This window comes from Anser cygnoides, chromosome 4, assembly GCF_040182565.1.
Source record: "Anser cygnoides isolate HZ-2024a breed goose chromosome 4, Taihu_goose_T2T_genome, whole genome shotgun sequence".
Lineage (NCBI taxonomy): Eukaryota > Metazoa > Chordata > Aves > Anseriformes > Anatidae > Anser > Anser cygnoides.
Window position 1 is genome coordinate 34,878,563 of NC_089876.1, and position 22,234 is coordinate 34,900,796.

Genomic DNA, 22,234 nt, shown 5'->3' on the forward strand with positions numbered 1-22,234 from the left:
ATGTGGTTGAATGCAGATCTGAACCTGTTGACTGGTACAAAGTGAGTGTGCTGGAAAACTGAAGTTGGCTCAAGATGTGAATGTTCATTTAGTTAAAAACATACTCAATAGTACATGCAACCTGGTTGGGAGAGTCATCAGCTTGCTGTGTTCACTGACATGTAAAAAATAATAATAAAAAAAGAGGTATTAACTTGTGCAGGAGTCTCTCAGTTACTGAGGTAGAAAGAAATCTTTCTGTAGCTTTCAGTGATCTTGTAAGTCTAGCCTCACTCTATTATAATAACAATAAAATTAAGTAGGAAAGAAGTGAGCTTTCTTGAGTTTCAAGTTCTTTTTTAAATGAGTCAGCACAGTCTAATCTATACTATGATTAAGTGCCTCTAGCCAGGAGATTTAAAGAAGAAACAAACAGAGTTTCGTTAGCCCCCTTTCTCCATCCTCCCATTTTACCATTTCTGTGCCTGTTATTTTTGCAGACCTGACAGACGTGCCTCCGTGTGCAGAGAGGCGCACACACGTGTACACATTCTCACACTCACACCCATCCTTCCCCGATTTAATATGATGTGGTGATGCAGAGCCTGCTGCCCGGCCTTGTCAGAACTTGATAGCTCTCTAAATATTTTATCCCTCGTTGCCATAACACCAGGAGAAATAATATGGGACACAGCATTATAAATATAGCTGGGGCCTTGGAGAATGGGAGCATTTCTAAATGACTTTCACCTATGTCAAAGCATAATTCTTATAAATAAGAGGGAACATAATTACTGAATACTAACTGGATTCTTGCCTGCTGTGGCACTCAATACTGCTAGATAATTATTATACTAAGGTTTGTCTTTTAACAGAGCACAGTTATCTTCTATGTTTGTTTTTCTTATTTTACTCTCCACATAAGCCAAGGGAAATGAAAAGCATCTTAATCAGTCACAGGTCTTTTTACTGAATTAGTTCTAGCTTCATTTAATAGGCTTTTATGCAGTGCATTCAGTTTACATCTGGAGGAAGGTTAAGGTTGAGGAGAGAATTTGACAGGTGTATTTTACAAAGCTACCTCAGTAAGGACATGAAATGTGAAAACAGATAAACATCATGCTAAACTGAGTTATAAATGAAATATAAATTTGACTATGGAAACCAAAACACATTCTTCAGCTGTGGAACTATGACACATGAATTGAAATATATTGCCCCAAAGCAATCTTTTTATTTCAGACTTCAAATGTAGTTCTAACTAAGATAAACATATAAAAGGTATCCTAAAAAAACCCTGTCCATCTTGCTTACTGAAGCTGGGAGTCTAAACTGGTTGTGACATTGTGTGTGAGAAAAACAAATCTTTCTTCGGCGTCTGCACATCTGTACCATTTTTTAACTTTACTTGCCTGCTATTGTCTCTTCATACCAAAGAATTTCATCAACCTAGTACAATTTTTCACAGATGGTAAGTATGCTGCAGTCTCCTAAAGCTTTCTTGAGCTTTCTTGAGAGTGAATAGTGCTGTGCATTACTGGAAGCTGTATGTCCTGCTATAGTTTGGACAGTTGAGCTCTAAATATTTGACACTGAAAATGTCAACCCCAGTTGCCTTTCTTATACTGGCTGTCTTTTAACACTTTAAATTGCAAAATATTTAGAAGGAGGTTTAATAAAAGAAACAAAATAAACCTGCAGCTTTTAGGTTTCTAGTATGTGCTTAGAGAGGAATTCAAGTAGTGAGGGTCACAGCATGGTTTTGATTCTTTACAGAATTTTTATTATTCTAATAATCTCAATACAGAGTTAAATAAAAATGCATGATGAGTTTTAGTTCTGTTTCATTCTGTTCATAAGGGCACCAAACCTTGATTACAGTGCAATAAAACAGGAGCGATTTCTGATCCAAGTTAATGGTCTGCATCAAGGTGTCTGCCATTTACAACACGTGGAAGACTTAGCAGGTGGGTACCTGAAAGCCTACAGTTGTACTGTTCTGAAGGAAACCAATATTTTTGCAAAACACTGAAGTAATCCAGCCTAAACTTAAATATTTTTATGTAGTTAATTCCATTTAATTTTGGATTTTAATCAAGAAATCTAGACAAAAGTGGAATCTTTTCTTCCTCAAGTGGTTTTACTGAAACTTCTTCACTGGAAGTCATAGCTTACTGTTAGTCATTTCCTAAAGGATTGTTAGAGATACTCTAAACAGATTAGTAGAACCTTGGATGAAAAATTTTTGGGTAGACCTGCATGGTGCCAGGAGTTGGACTCGATGATCCTTATGGGTCCCTTCCAACTTGGGATATTCTATGATTCTACTATCCTAGAAGCAATTCTTCAGACAACACTGCTTCCCTGGAAATAGTTTAGTTAGGAATTTGGTGTCTGTGGAACCATTAGGTTGTATGTCCAATGTCTTGAGAAAAATGAAGAAGGATCACAAACTTGGTCTTAAATGTTTTCTCATCTTCATGTGTGCAAAATGATAGCAAAAGTGGTGAAGAAGCCTCATAGAAAGTCAGTAAGGACTGGTAATCTTTTTTCCCCTACATATGTTGCAAGGGTGGTTCTGGAGCAGGAGGAATGGAATGGTTGTCTTGGCACCAAATTTTGGCAAGAGGACATCTTTCTTCATACTACTGACTTGTTTTCTGGAAATGCTAAGAGCCTTTCCTCACAGTAGTCTTTGCAGTTACATGTGAGAACCTGGTGAAAGAATGAAAAGAAATTGTGGCCAAAGCATATGCTGCTCTAAAGTCTATTAATTGTACTGAGGTTGTCTCACTTTGCCTTGGAGTCTAGCTTTAATTTGATTAGTGAGGTATTGCAGAACAAAATACCAAAGTGTTTTATTTTCAAGTTCAAGTGTACTATGCAAGAGAATAAGAAATGCTACAAACTTTACAGGGAAGTCCGTGAATCATAGAATTTCTGTGGTGGTTCCAAACAGGGTCTGGGTTGCGGTGAATGTAGCTGGATTGTTGTTGATATGAACATCCTACTTCATGCCTTAATTAGGCAAGCAGAGCCCTCACCTCCTAGTTTATCAGCTACCCTCAATCTCATCTGCAAATGACATCTGTTTCTTGTTAAGGGAGGCTTAGCTGAGGGAGTTGAAAGGGATTTTTTGACTCAACATGCAACTTTGAATGAAAAGAAAGGATTTTTGTGGACTGATCCTAGCATTGTGTAGAGAGGAGGCTTTTTGGCCTTGTTCAGAAGTGCAGTTGACAAATTAAGGACATTTAAAAAAAAAAATCAGCAATTCTTAATGAAAGTGGTGATACTTTCTTACTCTGTTTTTAAATGAAGAACCTTGTGCTTCAAAATCGGGAAATTTGTGAGGTCTAGAAAATTAGCACCACTAGTAGGTTTAGTCCTGTAGGTCAGTTGAGGTGTGCAGAAACAAAAGAATTGAGCAAAAGCTGTCTACATGCATTTTTACTGGAAGATCTCAAGGGGATTTATGATCTTAAGCCTATCTAGAGAAGAGATTATACTGGTATCCCTTCCTCCTTGGAGAGCTTGAATAGGAAATACTAGGCTGGGAAGGTTTTAGCAGGATAGCCTAAATACCCAATCCAGGGCTACCTGGCTATGGTTAAACATGGTTTGAGCGAACAGGTGCGAGGAGATAGTCCTGCCTCCAAAGTGAAGGGGCAGTAGGGAACCAAAGCAGTCTGTGATGAAGATGACAAGAAACTACTGGCTTACAGTGCTCAGCAGACAGTGGTGAGTACTGAAAGCTCAAGAAGCCACATTTGAAAGAATTTGATGATCTTTCCTACCTCATGATTTATGAAGTAAATCAAAGCCTGTTAGTTTGTGAAGGCACGCAATTATGCTGGTTTGTTTCCTGTTGTGCTCTGTGGCCTTTGTCATCCGAAAGAAGGAATGGCATTTCAGTAGCTGATGTGCCCCATGAATGGCTGCATTGTGCCGCACAGCCCTGACCTTTTCAATATTCTGTTGTCTAAATGCCAGTCGTCTCTTCAGAACTTCAATAGCTCCTGGAAAGTGTGATGCTATGGAGAAACATAGACTGCTGAAAAGACAGAGTAGCGTGATTCATTGTCCTGCACCACAAAATATGAAAGATATAATTCTGATGCAGCTTTCTAAAGAATGACTGCAATTGAAATGGGCTGAGGGTGAGCAGCTCTGGGATCCTGGGTTTTCAGAGACCTTCCATGCAGAACAATGCGGTTAGATAGAATAAGTAGGAAAATAGCATTTCTGCTCAGGGGTAAGGTATGGATCACCTTCAGCAGAAAGATTAACACTGTGGTCCTCAGGTGCTGTGTACTGCTGGTAGGATGTGTGATGATGTGTACCTCCCCTTGTCTGTTGTCTGGTCTACTTGAATTGTAAACTCATCAGGGGAAAAAGATGGTCTTATTTGGTGGGGGCCCGTTACAATAGGCCCTCCTTGTTCTTTGGCTGTTACTGTAATATAGAAAAATGGCATTAATTGTATATGGAAAGCAGTATTTTTTTTTAAATTGCCTTACAATTTTGCTTGTAAGTCCCTATCAGTAATCTCTGAAGAAAGCTTGAAAATTATGTAGGGAAGAGAGCTCACCTGAGTGCTGGGGACTCATGTCTATCCAAATCTTTGTCTCATTATCCCTCCTCATCTAATGCTTTCTAATTATTACTAAATGTGTTAGCTTTCCCTTTGCCAGTCCTTGAGATCCTCCTGACTTGTAAAGCCTATTTATTAGTACAGTGTATTAGCTTTATCCCCTTAACCTGTGGAAAGAGTTCAGGGGCATATGGAATAGGATGGCACTAGATATTAACTTAATGTACTAAGAGTGTGTGACCAATCTCCAAAGCAGATGGCCTTTCCAAGCCCTGGATTATCAACACTTCCAGTTGTGGTGGTACGATGGCCATAATGGCACTGCAGTGTTTACTGTTCAGAAAATGTGGTGGCAACAGTGTCCTTTAGTATAGTATTGGTAGCCCTGGTAGAATTACTCACTGAGGATTACTGGTATTAAAAATCAGCCTTGAGGAGTTTAACTGGACATCTGTCATCTCAATGAGCACCTTATTCTATAGCTGGAATAAGTCACCGTGGAGAAAAAAGCAGAACTTTAACATGTATGCAACAACTGACAAAGCAGCAAATCCCATGTCAGGAGAACTGGGTGTTCTTTCTGTTTTTCTTGCTTGCTGAGTTTGTCTTTGACCTTAGTAGCTCACTTTACCTCTGCATATCAATTTTCCAAACTGTAAAACAGGGTTAATAATCTATACCGAACTGCACTTGTTTTTCCTTGATAGGTGTAGACAGAGGAAGTCACATTATAGTTGCATAATTTAGAATTATGTTGAAAAATGCTAGAAGCCGGGAATAAGTATGTTTTCTCAGAGACTGTATTCTTGCTCACAAATAGTATTTAAAGAACTTTTGAGTATCTTATTCTGCAGCAAATTACAAGATGCCAGAATTGTTAGCCCATACTTGCCAGAATTGTTAGCCCATACTTTTTCCTACAGATTCCTTAATTCCTACATCATACAAAACATCAGTTCTTACTGAATTCTATATTGTTTTCTATTTTTTTGTTCAAAAACATGGCCTGTGACTCATTCACTGTGTATTTTTCAAACACTGCTTTGAATACTAACTTCTTAATTTTCTCCTTGTTTTTTTTCCATTGCACTTATTACTGCAGAAACCATGCTGGGAAACAGTGTTTGAGCTTTGTGGTAGTTTGGAAACTTGAAAAATGTTTCTATTCCAAGGCAGTGTTTTCTATAGAACAAAATTCTGAGCTTATATGTTAGAAGAACAAACAGAGTGGTATGTATTTTTGTGTACATAAATACACATATACATGTGTGTGTAAATATAAAATTCTTCATAAAACGTTGTCTGATTTCATTTTGCATTACAAAGTTGAATTTTTTTTTTTTTTTTTTACTTTTAAAGTCAAGCTACTGTAATAGTTTTAGACTTATTACATTAAATATTGGTAATTAGATTTGGTAATTAGCATGTTTGAATTTGGTCTTTAAAAAAGAGCAGAAAGATTTACATATATTATGCTATACTATTAAGACCCTGACCTTGCCCAGTGAATTTGGGAACCTACCATGCCTGTTGCAAGAGAACATTTTAGGAGCTAATACTGGAGGTAACTCAGTTCACCTGGTTTCTGTTGAAAGGTTACAAGGAGTTAATGGCACTGCAGCATTTGTCCCTTCCACGGGATCACAGTATTCTGATTATAATTGACTAATTATATGCATATTCTTTTTTTAAAAATGATTCCTGCTGTTGTAGCCAAAAGTGTTGGCAGCACAGCCTAAGTTATTGAAGAGAACTGTTGGACAACAGCTTTGCAGATTGGTGTGTGGCCTCCTTCTATATATGCCGTCTCTCTAGTATGACCACGCACCTGTTTGATGCATGCCCGATTGCTTTAACAGTAGGTCAACAAGGTGCTTAGTCTTTGCTCCAGTGGCTTTGCTCTCTGTAGTGCAGAGCAGCTGGGAAGCTGCCTTAACAAAAGAAGGGAAGATTTATACTGATTTAAGGGGAGCTTGTGATGTCTGTCACTGCGTTACAGGAAGGAAAAAGAGTGGGAGTGGGAGGAGCGCTTGCGGGTTATGTGTTATGCAGGGACTGTATTTACTTCTTATTGGCCCAGAATTAGGTAGCAACAGAGAGAAGATGATGCAGAATGGCTTAGAGACCTTATTTCTCTCCAACCTTTGGAGCAGGGAATTCAGTCCTTTGGGAATACTTGTGTTAATCTTGCTGCTTCATCTTGAAGCTTGCATGTATGTGCGTGTCTTTTGAATGTAAGCATGTCTGTAAGAAGTACTCTTGGGACACGAATGGCTTCAATTGCTGGAAATCCCTGTGTAGCTTACTTTGTTTTATCTTAAGTCTTCATCTTTTCTTTTTGCTTAATGTTAAGGCTTCTGAATACCTTTCACCCTTAGACTTATTCCTGTCCAGTTTTTACTGGCAAACATGGAGAGGGAATATTTGTACTTGGACCTATACAGGGTTTTGTCTTTTTTTTTTCTTCCTTGTATTGATATCTTTTCTGTCCCCTCATCCTCTACCACAAATCATCAAATGTTCTTTCCTAAATATAAAAGGCTCTTCCCAAAAAAGAAGCCATCTTTTCTTCAAAAACTCCAGCATATTGTAACAATATCCTTAGGAGACAGCAACTTTTACGATATCAAATGGGAGTAAGTGGAATTAGACGAAATCTTAGAGTTTCTGAAGTGGAAGTGGTTCTTTATGAATGTTTTGCATATGGTTGATTCATTTTGGAAAAGCAGATTCAAATAGATACTAGTTCTAATTGTAGGGAAGGACAAACAGCAATCTTTTTGAAACGCAAACATAATGAAGACCTGCATATTTCATGATATATCATGTGCTGCTCAGGTGCAGAGGCAAAAATTCAATACTTTACAAGCGTGTCTGCCCAAACTGGAGCAGAGGTAGCTATTTTGCATCCCACCAAAGTGTGTTTGATCTTGGAAGTTATAGAATATTTGTTTTATGACTATAAGAGTGCCAAGAAATTCTTTGAAGCAAAGTCTGTAACCTCTGAGGCTGAGATGGAAGAGGATGAAACAGGAAAGTTACTGGAAGATGACATTGTTTTAAAAAAAAAAATACAAGAAAAACCAAAACCCAAACACAACAATCTTTCTATCCAACTCCTTTTAAGCCTGCCTTTTTTAATTATATTGCCTGTCATGAGTCTAATTCTTTAAATTAATTATGGTGACTGATATGGAGCCTGAAATACCTTTTCCAATGTGCATGATGGATTGTGATTAATTGAAATATAGAGGTCTGAAGTTTGTTAGCCTGTGAGGTACTGATTGTGATATAATTTCAGCCTTTTTTTTTTTTTTTACATTGAACTGTGTCTTTCTGAATGTCATTAGTCAGAGTATTAGTGCCAGAGGGAAACCATATAAATTACAGACCACTGAATGAATTTCCAAGTTTTCCTTTTTTTCTTCCAGACAGAGGCAGCATAGTGTACAAGTACTCTGACTGTGTTTACAGACAGGGAAAAAGAAAAAGATAAAAACTTTAATTTTAAAAAGAAATCTGTACTTGGGCAGTAAATCATTTGCTGTATTGGTTCTTTGTGGATTTGCCAGGGTAGCACAGTGTGCAGGTATAACTGAAATAGGTAAGGATGAGTACATTGAGTACTTAAGTCAGTCCCTGGGGTGTGTGTGTTTGTGTGTTGCTGTTTTGTCCCTTGATTTTGCTTATTGAGTTCATCATACTGCGGTCAGACAGCAAATTGTACCTTACCTGTTTTGTGGCACCATGCTGGAAAGGCTCAGTAGAGGGAGTTGTTTGGTGAACTGAAACAACTTCAGATGTAAACTTGCCTAAATGACTCTCATTCTAGTGTTTAATTCTGAAGTCTTGCCTTCTGTCCTTCCATCCCAATAAAGTAATTTCTGGACAACTCAAAGAACACCGATAACTTGAGAAACTTGATTAACTCTTATTTCAAATAAACTTATAGTGATTTTTTTTTTGTTGTTGTTGCTTTAAATAATCTACAGTGAGAAAAGTATTTGCTTTTTTTTTACAGCTGCTGAGACAGGCATCTACAAATCTTGAAACTAATAGCAATAGAAATTAAAATATTTAGGCCTTAAAGCTACAAAGCCTTGAAACTTCCAGAGGTTGTTGCTGCTTCTAAGCCATTCTGAGGCTGGTTTTGTGCCATTGCAATTAGATGTTGCAGGGGTTAAAGATCTCTGCTGTGCATGAAAATCTAAGGGTATGAAATTATATCTTTGTAAAGAGATCTGTAGAGTTAGTATGCATATTACAGACACAGCTTTAATAAAATCTCTTTACTTCTGTTACTCCTTTTCTGTACCTCTACAGGTAGCTAGTCTAAACCTGACATGACTGCAGTTCTTTTTAAAGATCAGGGGTGATGAAAGGGGTTATCTGATAGATGATTGCTGGGGAGAGCTATTAAGAGACTTCAGCAGAAGGTAACTGTTTTGTTGTGCAAGTAACCACACTAAATAGCAGCGATGGCTGTGGAGCACAGGTACACCATAGAGAGGCTTCTGTCAAAAGTTTTGAGTGATTACTGAACAAATACACAGTGGCAAAAATGTAGTGACCAAAGATAAATATTCTCAGAAGAACTGAGCAGTTACCTCATCTACCACCACTGAGACTGGTGATACAGATGACAAGTAAAAAGCACATAATGTTTCCAACTGTATTTCAGGTAATGGCCACTGACAATAGGCAGTTCTGCTGCAATAACTGAAAACTGTTTAAAACCTCTGGTAACTTTAGGCAAAGGAAGCAAACTAAAACAGTGTTGTAATGTCTGAAGAATAATGACAGCACAGACAGTAAGGCCTTCCCAAGCCGTTAAATGCTTTAAGGCTGAAAAGCCACTATTGCAATTTTGGGAGGTTAACAGAGTGTCTGATAAAATGCAAGACTGTTTTGTGGAACATAACTTTCCTGGGGTTGCTAATGAACACTCAAAGTTTTTAACACTAATGAAAGCAATTGAAATGTGCTAGAACTTGACAGAAAATCCATGATACAAAAGTACTGATACCTGAGAAAGGCATGTGAAACTCAGAGCATGCAGAACAGCCCATGGAACTGTGCCAGCTCTGATAACCTGCACAGGATGATGCCTGATATTTGGAGAACAGCAATGGATCATATTATGTTGCAAGAATTTGTAGTGTGTATGACCTGGAGAAGGGGATTGAGAATTATGCTATTGGCCTCAAGGAGTTCTTCATGGGGGCAGCACCATAGAAGAAGATGAACAGAGCATTGCACAGATACCAGAAGGGTCTTTTATTAATTTTAAGTTGAGGATGCTGGCATTCAGAAATATGAAATAATGATCAGTGCTGAAAGAAAAGCAGTGGTTGGCAGGAACACAAGGAAGTAAAAATTTATTTATGCCCTGTAAGAGAGTTTGTGAAGTAATATGGAACAGCAGTCTACCTCTAAACATACAAAAGGCATTGTTATCTTTTGGAGGATTTTTTCTCCAGTGACTGTACAGGGACTGCAGACTCCTAGGTTAAGATATAAAACAGGTCATTGTGTGATTATGCTGCAAATGACGTAGTAATGTTTGGACATCATTGCCCATTTAATCACATTTTCATGGGAAAAGTACCCATTATATATATATAAAAAAAATGGAACTACCAAATCCTCAAACTCTTTGGATAGGTGTACGCACCAAGACAAATTTGGGAAGATGACCTTTAAATCCTCTTTTGAGCAAAGAAGTCTCAAAAATGGACTCAATATGATGCAGTTGTGCCCCAGTTTGCGATTCTAGTGAGATTTTTTAAAGGTAGAAATTAAAAGTAGTGCTAGCTTGTAGATCTGAAAGCAAATACAAAAACAAAACAAAACAAAAAAACACACACACACAAAAAAACAAACATATATGTTAGTTAATTTTAAAACTGGTATCTACAAAATACTTGTTGGTATCAGTAAACAAACAATTTTCATGAATGTTTTGGTATCATTTTGTGAACAGACCCTCAAATAACTAAGTTCAGTGAATTACTTTCCAGCAGTTACCATAGTAAGACTGGATGATGTGAATAGCTTGTCTCCAACTGCAAGATCCTGCTAGGTGGCTTAGAAATGCATGACTGTATGGGATATGTTGGGGTTAATTGAACAGTTGCTAGTTTTAATTAATAGAAGAATGAAGGTATTTCAAGCTGTAGATATTAATATTATTAAGAGAAAAGAGTATGTGAGGAAGTATAACCTTAAGAGACATAAGAATGAACCAAACATATGAAACATCCCTGGAGACAGCATCTAAAATTACTTCTTATAACACGTGCACTGAATAAAGCAGGGCTACAGTAGCCATCTCAGTTGAATAACGAGCTCAGTATTTCTTATATCTGGGCTTTAACTTCCACGCCTCTGCAGGCACTACAAATCTCTTTAGATCTTCCAAATTCACCATGCAAAAGAGGAGTTTCCTGTCTAATCCTATCCCTATTTAAAATTTTACATAGGATCATTAGTATGGTTAGCTGTAAGGTGTTCGTCTCATTAGCACGTTGCTGAAAGGAGTTAACCCCAAGAGCTGCAGTTTTACTCTACGTTAAAATGTTATGCAAATTCCCCATCTCACTCAGGGAATTAAAGTGAAACACAGATGCCATTTTATTATTCTCAGTTCACTTTTGACTTGTTTTACTAGGCTTCGGGTGCTCAACAGGCCCAAATGTAATTAAATGCTTCCTTTGTGCTATTTGGAAAATCCTTCATTAGCAGCGTTAGCCTCCTTCAAAATTGATGCTGTGCATGCCAAATTCTTTTGCATAGTAGAAAAATGTAAAAATCACTCTAAAACCATTAGTGGGTGAGAACCGTTCTGTTTCATAGCACTGTCTTAAGCCTAACACAGGTTATCCTTACATACATCTCATCTGTTAGAGGGGCTATTGGGAACCTGGTGTTCAAGGTTAGCCTGGGGTCTTCAGTGATTTTGTTAGGAGGAAAGTTAGAGCAATCTTCCAAGCAGTGAGCAGGCAATGTAAAGATTTAGAAAAGGGGAGGAAAACGTGTGAATGTTTTCATGATAATAGCTCAAACTGAGTAATATGGAGTGACTTTAGCTGGCTTGCTTTTAGGTTTGAGGCTATCTTGACTCACAGGCTGAAAGTATGGCTCAGGAACATTAATATCTACAAATTAAAATTAGGTGTACTTGAATCATCTGTATGACAGAAATATTTTAGAAACAATCTGCTGCATTAGTGGTAGTAGGATATCACCGAGCAGGGGTGCTTTCCACCTGGTGTTATTTTTAGGTTAACATAACCAATACAGTACTCACGACAATGTTCAACAGAACTGTTGTTATAATCAAGTCAGTTGGGCTTCTTGAGTAACCAAAATCCTGCAAGTGTAACCTCATCGTTGTCCCCTGCCATGCAGTAGATTTGGAGCTGTCTTCTCATAAATATTTTGTCATAATTAATAATACAGTATTCATATGTTGACTCAGCTATTGGACCTCTGTCCTTCTGTGACTGTATTGACTTTAGCCAAGAGATGATTGTATGTTTACATGGAGTAGCTGGGAAAGGAAGTTCAAGACAAGATGCCTGGTTTGGAAATTGCTTGAAAAACCTGCTAAGATGCCTGATTTGTAATATATTTATTCCTCTTGACGTGATAACAGATTCTGAGATGCAGCTCAGAAAGATAAATTTAGCACAAGACTTTCTCCTTCAAGTTAGGGGGACTGTTTTTTAAGGGAATTAGTCTGTTGAAACTCATGTATTGTCTGAAGAAATTGTCTGCTTTGCCGAACATTTACAGACGGTAAACATTGTCAAGTAAATGTATACAGACTGTCTAGGACCAAATAACTAATTAAAGAATGCTTTGGTTTTGGAAAGGCTGTGTGTTTCCTGCACTGCATTGATCAGAGGGTCTTTTAGAGTTTATTAGTTATCCAGCCTACTCACTTTGTTTGGTAAGACAGCTTTGTAGACCTAAATGCATAGGCTGTCTGGGTGAAATGCACAGTTCTATTTGAAAATCATATTAATAAACCTGAACAATGATGCAAGCAACCAGCAATGCACATGTGATGTTGTCTTGCTGAAAGCTACGAACTTCTTCAAGAATCTTTGGAACATAGTCACAATTGAATTTTCTGGTAGTTTGGCAAAGTTTTAAAGCGCTAAGGTGACTTCCCTCCTTTTGTCTCCAGGCAAGTCATTTCCGAATTTGCCAGTGACTTGGTATTATCTTTCTACATTTTTCTCATATGTAAATGTCAAAATGTTACCATGTCAGTACAGAAAGCATACTATCACTGCATAACATCTAGAATTTCTGGAATCTTTCTGGGGAGTTTTGCTGTGGGCTTCAGTTGGAACTTCCTACTAATTTGTATAGAGATACAGATGTTGACCAATGCTTCCTAGTGGGATGGCTTACAGGGAGTAAATATAATGAAGTTATACCAGTAAAAGTAGTAAGAGTGTTTCAACTGAAATCAACTGGAGATACTTAAACCACTTTAAAACTAGATTTACATCTACTTGGATACATTTAACTGAAGTATGTTGGACTCTGCTGTATAGGTTGTCTGTCATGTGCCAGTGAAAATGCGAAAAGATTATTTTCCTGTGCAATTTAACCTCTTTGTGGCAATTACAGTCTCTGGCAGCAGAACATATTATGAGAACTTTGGAAAAGCTGGAGGAATGGTTGTGTTTGACCATCTTAAAGAAGAACACATGAGATGATTTGTATACAGCAGAAGCCAGAGTGGAGATGGCAAAAAACCCTAACAAATAAGCCTTTGAAGCAAAGCCCTCCTATGAGTTTTTGTCTGTAGTGACATACACATCTGATTGTGCAGATAGGTTCGTCAACACAATAGGAAGATATTCTGCCAAAAGATTTCCTTATCTTTGGAAAACTAATACAAAACAACCTCTTAAATCCCACAAAGTTTCTATTAGATACCCTTCATCTCTAGATTAATAAATTATAAGATTTAAATCTACAATGAAAACTAGTAAGCCATGGAAAGATCAGCATGACTTTTCCTCTTGGATGAGTTTATGGTCATCAATAACAGGCAATGGTATATTGTTATGAGAAAACAGCATATTGAAATAATGCTTGGGAGAGTCCATCAAATGAAAACCTATTTGGGTACTTGGCTATTTGATCTGCAGAACAAACATTGGATTGTTTATCAAGGGTTATTTATTAGGTCAGTCCAAAATTTCTCATAAAACTAGTGAGAAGACAACACTATGGGAAAATAAATTTTCTGTTAGAAGCATAAGGTTGCTCTTATTGGAAAATAGTGTTGCTTTTTAAAATGGTATGTTACTGAGTTTTAGATGAATTTAAGATTTAGGAGTTTAAGCCCACCCAGTGAAAATGTCTGTCTGATATACAGTGGCAATCATAATAAAGTTAGACTGAGTTAAAGAAAAGGAGAAATGATACATTATGCTGTTAAAAACACAAGTGCCTTTTAAATCACCTTTTAAACTCACTTTAAACTTTTAAAATCACTTTTTTAAACTCACCTTTTAAATACTATTTTTTTCTCAAATATAGAAAGTGTTGACACAATTCTAATTCTGGAGTCTAACTCAGAGCTGAGTCTGAACCCCCAGCTCCCACAGTTGCCCTAGCACCTCAGGTAGAGCCAGCACAGAGCTGTCTCCAGTAGCTGCAGTCACACCTTTAGTGTCCACCCTGTCAAGGATGCACAGATATAAACAAAGTGGAATTTTGTTGGTTCTAGAAATTTTAAGTTGCAAACTCTAATAGTATGTGTTTTTTTTAAAATATTTCTAACTAATGGTTATGAATCATGCTTCCCTTGAGGCAGAAATCGTTATTTGACTTCAACGCATCAAACAAAGAAGGCTGTATTTTAATTCTTTTGAACTGTCCTTGGTTTGATCCTTGATTGGGTTAAAATGCCATACGAGAAAACAGTGAGGGTAATTTCGTGTTGTCATCCATCTAAGTAATAATGATGCACTTTAATTTATTGGCATTTAAACTCAAAGGCTTCTGAATATCTGAAGAGAAATAAATAACTAAAATCAAACTTATGACAGAGACAAAAAACATAGAATATCTGAGTTGGAAGGGACCCACAAGGATCATTGATTCCAACTCCTGGGTCCCCAAATGACCACCCGAAAAAAATAATAAAAAAGTCAGATCATGTCTGAGAGAATTGTCCAAACGTTCCTTGAACTCCAGCAGGCTCGGTGCTGTGACCAGTTCCCTGGGGAGCCTGTCCCAGTGCCCAACCACCCTCTTGGTGAAAAATCTTATATATTTTATTGGTCTATGAATTAAAATATGAGTAGACAAAACCCTGTTTTTTATTTCTGTCAAGAGATGAAGGGACATCATTTTGTATTGTTTAGAGTCTTGAATGGATACTGTAAGTAGAAAATTGATGAATATTTCCCTATTTTTCTTCTGCGGTGACCACTCACATCCTAGACAAAGCTTTTTTTTTTCTATCTGACTTCAATAGAGAGGTTCTTTACAGTTTTCTGTATTTTGTTTTGAGAATGCGTGTAGATAATCCTAGAAATATGGTATCACCTCCAGAGGCTGTGTAACCTGCCCAGTTATTTAACCAAGCCCAGTTAGGTTGCTTGCCTTTGTGTTTGTAGCTTTAAGGCAGAGGAATGCAGTATTTCAAGAGTTCATAAAGCTGTAAGAAACTCCAAGCTTGGAAAAGCAATCATTTTCTCGGTGCGGTGGAAGCTTAACCTTTCTAAGCTTACAAGCTGGGTGCCAAGATTGTACCTCCTCCTATTCAGAAAGCTCTATGAGTATGCCATAGGCAGGGGAAGACACTAGTTGGCTGGGTGTGCTCAGCTCCGTTAGAGGTCACAGTAAGGTTGACCATGTATTTAGGAACTAAGGCAACTTGACAGGGCCTTTTGCAGCATCCCTACTGTCTCGTTTCCTGACAAAATCTTGGGGGGGAAAAATTGAAATGTTCACTAGTGAAATCTGTTTTTGCTGAGCTCAACTGGAATGCTTGCTCTTATGTTGATTTGGAAAATAAAACATCTCCTGAAACTTAATGCAGGGTGTAAAGGATTTTTTTTTTTAAAGCTACAAAATATACTATGAAAATACCCAAACCCTGCTATTTACTATGAACTGCCTTAAGAACTAATGTAATTTCTATGGTTCCTCTCCAGTTCTGTTTTGTTATTTTGGCCTATGCACTTCTCCAGAGGTGCTATTCTGCATCTTGTGAAATGAAATATCTGAATATGTAAATGAAATGGAAATGGAAAAAAAAATGTTAAGGGCTGGCACCGTGCTGCTCTTCAACATTAAGATTTTTTTTTCTTGCTTATTATAGCGATGCACTGATTTTTGTTTTGATTTATTGTCAAGTCCTAAAAATATTAGTGTATGGTGCCCACACCTTTAAATAATAAAACATATATATTTGTTTGCAGATTCTCTAATCTGCTGTTAATAAACTTGAAAGAATACAGTCTTGTCTAATAAACACAACAAACTAATGGGTACCAAAGCAGCTCAGAAGAGTGATTGTTGTTTGGTGTTTAGATTTCAGTCAAAATTAATCAACAATGGATGGGGCCTGCTGTATTTATTAGCAACACAAATCCCTGTGATTCAATGCCAGGTCTCTTTGACTCGTTCCAGTGTATGCTGGCAGGGGTACAGGACTGATAAATACTTACATCCTTGTGACTGTGAAAGAAAGGGGGGTGGTGGTGGAGGAATACAGCAAAGAAAACAGACCTCATGGTTGGCATGAATTCCTTGAGAGCCATTTTGAATCTCTTTCTATACAGCTAGCTTGTAAATGGGAAGTCATTGATTCAGGAACAGTGGAGGCTTTTCTTTCTTTGTGAAACCTTCAGCTTTGCAGATGGCTGGCTGCATAAGCCTGTGTGTTTTTCTTCTCACTTCCCCTCCAAGATACTCTTTCTCCCCAGCTTTAACTTTCATTTTTATTTTTATTCTTTTATTTTTTTAATTATTGGATTTCTTAAAGAAGCCTCAGTTATTGAGGGGAAAAACACTGTTGCAGAAATACTCCTTCCTGGGAGCATCTATAATGGTCTAAGCCATCCCTTGTCAGAGGTATAAAAGTGAAGGTATTTGAATTCTTGATGCTCAATTTTTTTTAGAGGCAAATAATAGCTCATTTTGTGGAGAGTAAAAGTGAATTACTATAATCAGAAAAGTTTCATTCAAATTAAATGAAAATCTTCACTGTTCGCTTTGCACCAGCCACTCACAGAACTGGAGATCCAGAGGTTCCACTCATGATGATTTTCTGTCTTGGAAAAATGGGGAAGGGTGTTTTCCGACTCTAATTTTGCTTCTGGAACCCTAAATTCTGAATCTAGGAAGTGAAAATACCCCAATTCTGGGCAGAAGTCTGTTGAACTGCTTGTAAGAAGTACTTGGTGATAAACTGTGCTAGGAAACATGTTGCAGCACGTTGCTCATGCAGAGCCGGAATTTCAATAATGTTATCTCTGAGACTAGCAATTGCGCTTGATACTGATAAATAAACCAGTCAAGTCACAGTATCTTGCTCTTGACATGGCACTTGCTGTTTTACTGCTTTGAACCCAATTTTGTTTTTCTACTGCATGAATGACTCATCAAAGTTCAGGACACTTTCTGATGAAGAGGGAGGTTGCAATGGAAGGGATTTCTGAAAAACTGTTTGAACACAAAGAATTCATGTATTAACTATGGAAGAAATGATGCAGAGGAAAAAGGTAATTCTGACAGTTTATCAGATGGTGTATGTCAGCCCAGTCACACAGACTTGGTAGCTATCCTCTGTCCGTGGTTTCAGGGTTTGCAGTCATTTTAGGATATGACCAAAGTGCAAAATGTCTGTTAATTAAACAAAATATCTCTTTGTAAGGAAGTTGCATGAAAATAATTTTGCAGTCATGCTACAAGAGTAAGAGACTTGCATGAATAAGGACAACCAGGTGAGGAGTCATGTTAGCATGTAGCTTGCAAAACAAGAAAACTACAAAAAGGAGGATCAGTGTCAAGTTTGTGGTTTTAATCTTAATATTTTTGTGGTTTTAATCTTTAAGGTAAAAGGATCATTGTATGGCGGCATTATTTACTTATTTTATGACAATCTGGATGCTAGTGTCCTTGCAACAAGTGTTGGGAGGTTTCAAGTGGGTGGGAGTCACAAGAGAAGTGTTCTCTAGACTTGGAAGAAAAAAATAGTATTTTGATTTAGGGAAGAAGAATTACATTTGGAGGAAACAAGTCTTTTTTTTTTTTTTTTCATTTTTCTTTTTTCCCAAAATGAGTTCTTGGAGAGGAGGAAGAACCAGTCTTTTTGTCAAGTCATCCTGATATTTGGCATTCTCAGACTCAATGTGAAAAAACATACAAATTATATTTTCACAGAAAATTAGAGCTAACTCCTTTTGAGTCTAGTTCTTAACGTCATTGTCATTTGTCATCTGAAATAGAAACAGAGGTGATTCTCACTTATAGATGGCAAGAGTATGTGGATAATGCTTGCAGAAATATCAACCAACTTTTCTAAAGGCTGGTGTGTGACTCAGGCTAGTTCTCTGCTAATGACTGCTCTGCATCAGAGACTGCCCTTTTCTGTTTTCTTTTTTTCTAACCCCCATCCCCACCCCAGCTTTTTTTCCCCCTGTGAGAAAATCTACATAGCTAAGGGCAGAAATTAATTCTTGCCACTTGAGAGCTTCATCTAACAGTGATGGTGCTCATATTTTTTGCTTTACTGAAGATGACACTGAACGCATACAATTTTTGTTCACATTACTGGGACTAAGGCAAGTTGCAAGATTAGTCAATTCATGTCAACTAATAGTAATCACCTCTATTCCTTGGGACCATTGGAAAAACGTAATGATGGGGAAGTATAGAGAAAGTGAGTTAGCAACTCCTCGTGAAAATTTTCAGGGAAAGAAAATGAGAGGCTTGGGTCTCCTGTAGAAGCTAACAGCACGGCTGCTAGTGACACCAGAGCAAACACAACCCTACAGCCACTAAGGTAGGTGCAGACAGACTTTCATAATGAGTCACAAAAACTGCAGCAATGGGACACTGATGGTCTAACTGCTTGAATTTTTGCAAGTTTTGTGACTAACATTCAGCACTGGACTTGTCTTTTCTCTGATCAAATAGTAGCCTTTAGTGTACAGGGACTGAGTTCAAACGTATGGGAGTATAGTGTACAAAATAAGCTGGTGGGACGGACATGAAACAGTTTTACAAATGTGAATATGATTGATTTTCCTGGAAAAAAAATTAGTTTTCAATTCTATTACAAGCATAAACGTTCCTACCAATTTTAGTATGAGTGTTTAGTGACAAGCACTATAGCGACGAATGCCCTAGCTGTAACTATCATGCTAAACTGAGTTTATGCCAAATGGATCATTGTAAAAAAAAATGAAATTCCATCCCTGTATTTTGGGTCCTTCTGCTGTCTTTCCATTTAGGAACCCTCCCAGATCCATTGATGAACAGATTTATCTATGTAGTATCATCTCTTCCTGGGCTTCAGGAAATCCATTCTGCCTGGCTGTGCCTCATAAGAGCTGTGCCTTCAGTGTAAGAGAATTTGTAGGAATATGACCTGTAGGCCCCTCTTCCTAGAGAGATTAGATCAGTGACTTCAGGACTAGATTTCAAAAGGTGCCAAGGATTATCCAAACAATTGACCTGTTACATACGTGAGATGGGATCCTTGTGTCTAAGGAAAACCTGGTGTAAATGGTACAAATCTTACCATGTTAACACTCTCTTGCAGATGTCTTGCTTTGGCACTTGTGCATTCTTTACTCATAAATTAAGTATATCTGAAATCTTACCCAATCCTCTGTGATTAAAGCAAATTCTGCAATTATTATTTTTTAATACAGACTTCCTAAAGAGATAGCGAGGCTGCTTGTGAAGGAGTTTGGTGGGTGGAAATACTCACGGGGTAGTTGAGTACCTTGCATTGTTTGTTGCCTTGGATATAATTTGGCATTTTGGAGTTTGAGAATATATATATATATATATATATTTACTATTTTTCTTCCTCTTTTAGAGTTGTTTTAATTGGCGTTCTCTCAGGCATGGAGTTAGTGATGTTTGGTGAATTAGCAGTTCAGGAGAGGAATATTACTATTCTGAATGTGAGCTATGTACAAGTTACAGTTGTCAAATACTTTTATTTTTCAAAACTGTGTAGCAGGTGATCTAGAAGAATTATTTTCATAACATACATTGTTCTAGAAATCTTCAATGAGACGTCAGGCTGAAACATCCAGTATTCAGTTGTTTCAGACTTGCAAAGATACAAAATTTATGGTTCTGCATCCTGTGGTATCATATCCATGTCTTGATTATCTGAGTGCAACACAAGGAACAGAGTCCTAATTTTGAAGTGTACATTTTAATTTGATTTTGGTTAATACATAAACATATTTTTATAAAAGGTTTCTTTCCTGCTGCCACTCCTTTAAGTAAAGTTGTTTACTGAAGTGACTGTGAAAAGCAATTGTATAGAGGTCATTTTTGCTTTTTCCTTCCCCACTGGTGCTTCTTTTTAGCTAAAGCCTATGGGGCAACCATGTAGTTTCATTACATGTACAGCAGCTATAAAAAGACTTTGTTCCCAGACTGTGCAGTAGCAAGGCTGCCAGAATACGTAGCAAACAACTATCCTCATCTGCCCTAATGTTAGTGACAGATGGCTTTGCAACTTAGAAATAGAGCTGAGATGCTCTTTTTCACTTGTTTTCCCTTTTAGAATCATTTGGGTTCTCTCAGAAAACTCAGTTTCAGTGAAACGGAAGCAGGTTGTGAAACCGGTCCCATTAAGTGTTCTGAAGAAAATGAGGAAGGCTGAAATGCCTTTTTGATATTATGAAGCAAAATGTTGATAGTCTTAGATATTTTGCTTCTAACGGGAATGAAACTAAACTTCAAAATCTTCAATGAAATGGAAATTTGTTACCTGACAACTGTTGTTCTGAGCATTTACTGTACTTTTCTGATGAGTAGATATAGCTTAAAATTTGGTGGATGCTATGAGGAAATGCAACTGACCTCTGTGCAACAATTCAGAAGGTGGGGCTTAATGTTTTTGGCTGTCACATTGATGAAGTTCTGTGTGGATCAGGTACCTGACCATCCTTCTCTTCCTCTTTAATATGAAACGATATGTATGCATGCCAGTCTTCCCCTTCCCACTGCGTTTCCCGACACAAGTGCTTTGGGGACTTGAAAGTGAAATGGAGGACTGGACTCATAAAAGCTGTGTTGTGACTGTGAGAAGACTTGGATCATTAGCCTGACCTGTGGGAGGTCCAGGTGTGACTTATCTGCCAGACTGGTGCAGGTTGTTACCCCCTTTTCTCCAAGAGCAAATGTGCTCACTGCAAGGCTGTTCTTAATCTCTGGTCTTCTTCGATGTTACTTCAGTGGGAGACCACCTACCTGTTGAAACAAGACCTGGGACAGTGATATGTCATCCCTGAATGATTAACCAAAGCAAAAGCTGAAAAGTCTTTTGCCTCATTTTGCTGTCTCAGCTTTACAACGTGTATCAGTTTCAACAAGATGAACTGCAAATATCCATAGCCAGAAATGTATTCCTCACAAGATGAGCATCCTAATTTGGGTTCCCTTTAGCAGAGGAAGGACAGTAAATTTTGAGAAACCCAAGTTTAAGTGAACAAAACAAAAGGAGGGAGTAACAACTATTGTGTTTATCTACTCTTTCCTTCCCCCTGAACAGCTAAAAATATTTGATGAGTTCAGAAACAAGTTGGTCACAGTTTTTTTGTATAGTCTGAGTTATTTTTTGCCATTCTGGTGAAAAATAAATATTTTCTGGAAAAATAACTGAATAATTACCCAACTCTATTCATTATTACTAAGTGTGTTGGCTGCTGTCCCTATTGCTTTGCCACTTTTCCATTATTCTTTTTCTTCACCAACTTCCTTATCTAATTCCAAGGAAGATCTTATCTTTCCTGGAAGGAACCCTAGAAATCGTGGGTGGGTGGGTGTGGGGGGAATCTTAATTGAGTCAGAGCCCTCAAGGACTCTGCAACAGTAGAACCATACTTTTGCCCATGGCAAGCTTCTCCAGCTTTTAGAAACCGTGAACAGCCGTACATACATCACTGCCCTAATTCTACATACCATGTACTAAAGAAGTAACTTGCCAAGGTGAACCAACATTCACTGTATCCACACAGACCTTTCACAGTGGAGAGTATGACACATTGCTAATGTTAGTTTTCTAAACACATACATACATACATATATATATATATATATATGACCTGAACAATTTGCAGGGAGTGTGCTAGCTGAAGCCTCATAAGCAAAGAATTAGGATTGAAGAGGCAGGATGAATTCCTAAAATAGGATTTCAGGCTTTCATTGATGGGGTGACATAAAGTAGTTTAGAGAACTAGAAGCATTTTCATTCTACTCTTCAAAGATGCCACTGTAAACCATAGGAAGTTTTCAGAAGCACATAGTCTGGTCATCTGGGAATGGGATTTCCAGACCGGAATAGAATTTCCAGCACTTTCCTTTTGATAGCATCTCTGCAAGATGCTGAAGAGCTTCTTCTCCAAGTGAAAATTAAGGCCATACAAT

General features: G+C 37.7%; 1 long non-coding RNA gene across 1 annotated transcript in view; it reads left to right on the forward strand.

Moving 5' to 3' along the window:
- LOC106042458 (uncharacterized) overlaps positions 1-22,234 on the forward strand; it is a 226,541-nt gene that overhangs the window by 54,390 nt on the left and 149,917 nt on the right. The window lies entirely within an intron of this gene.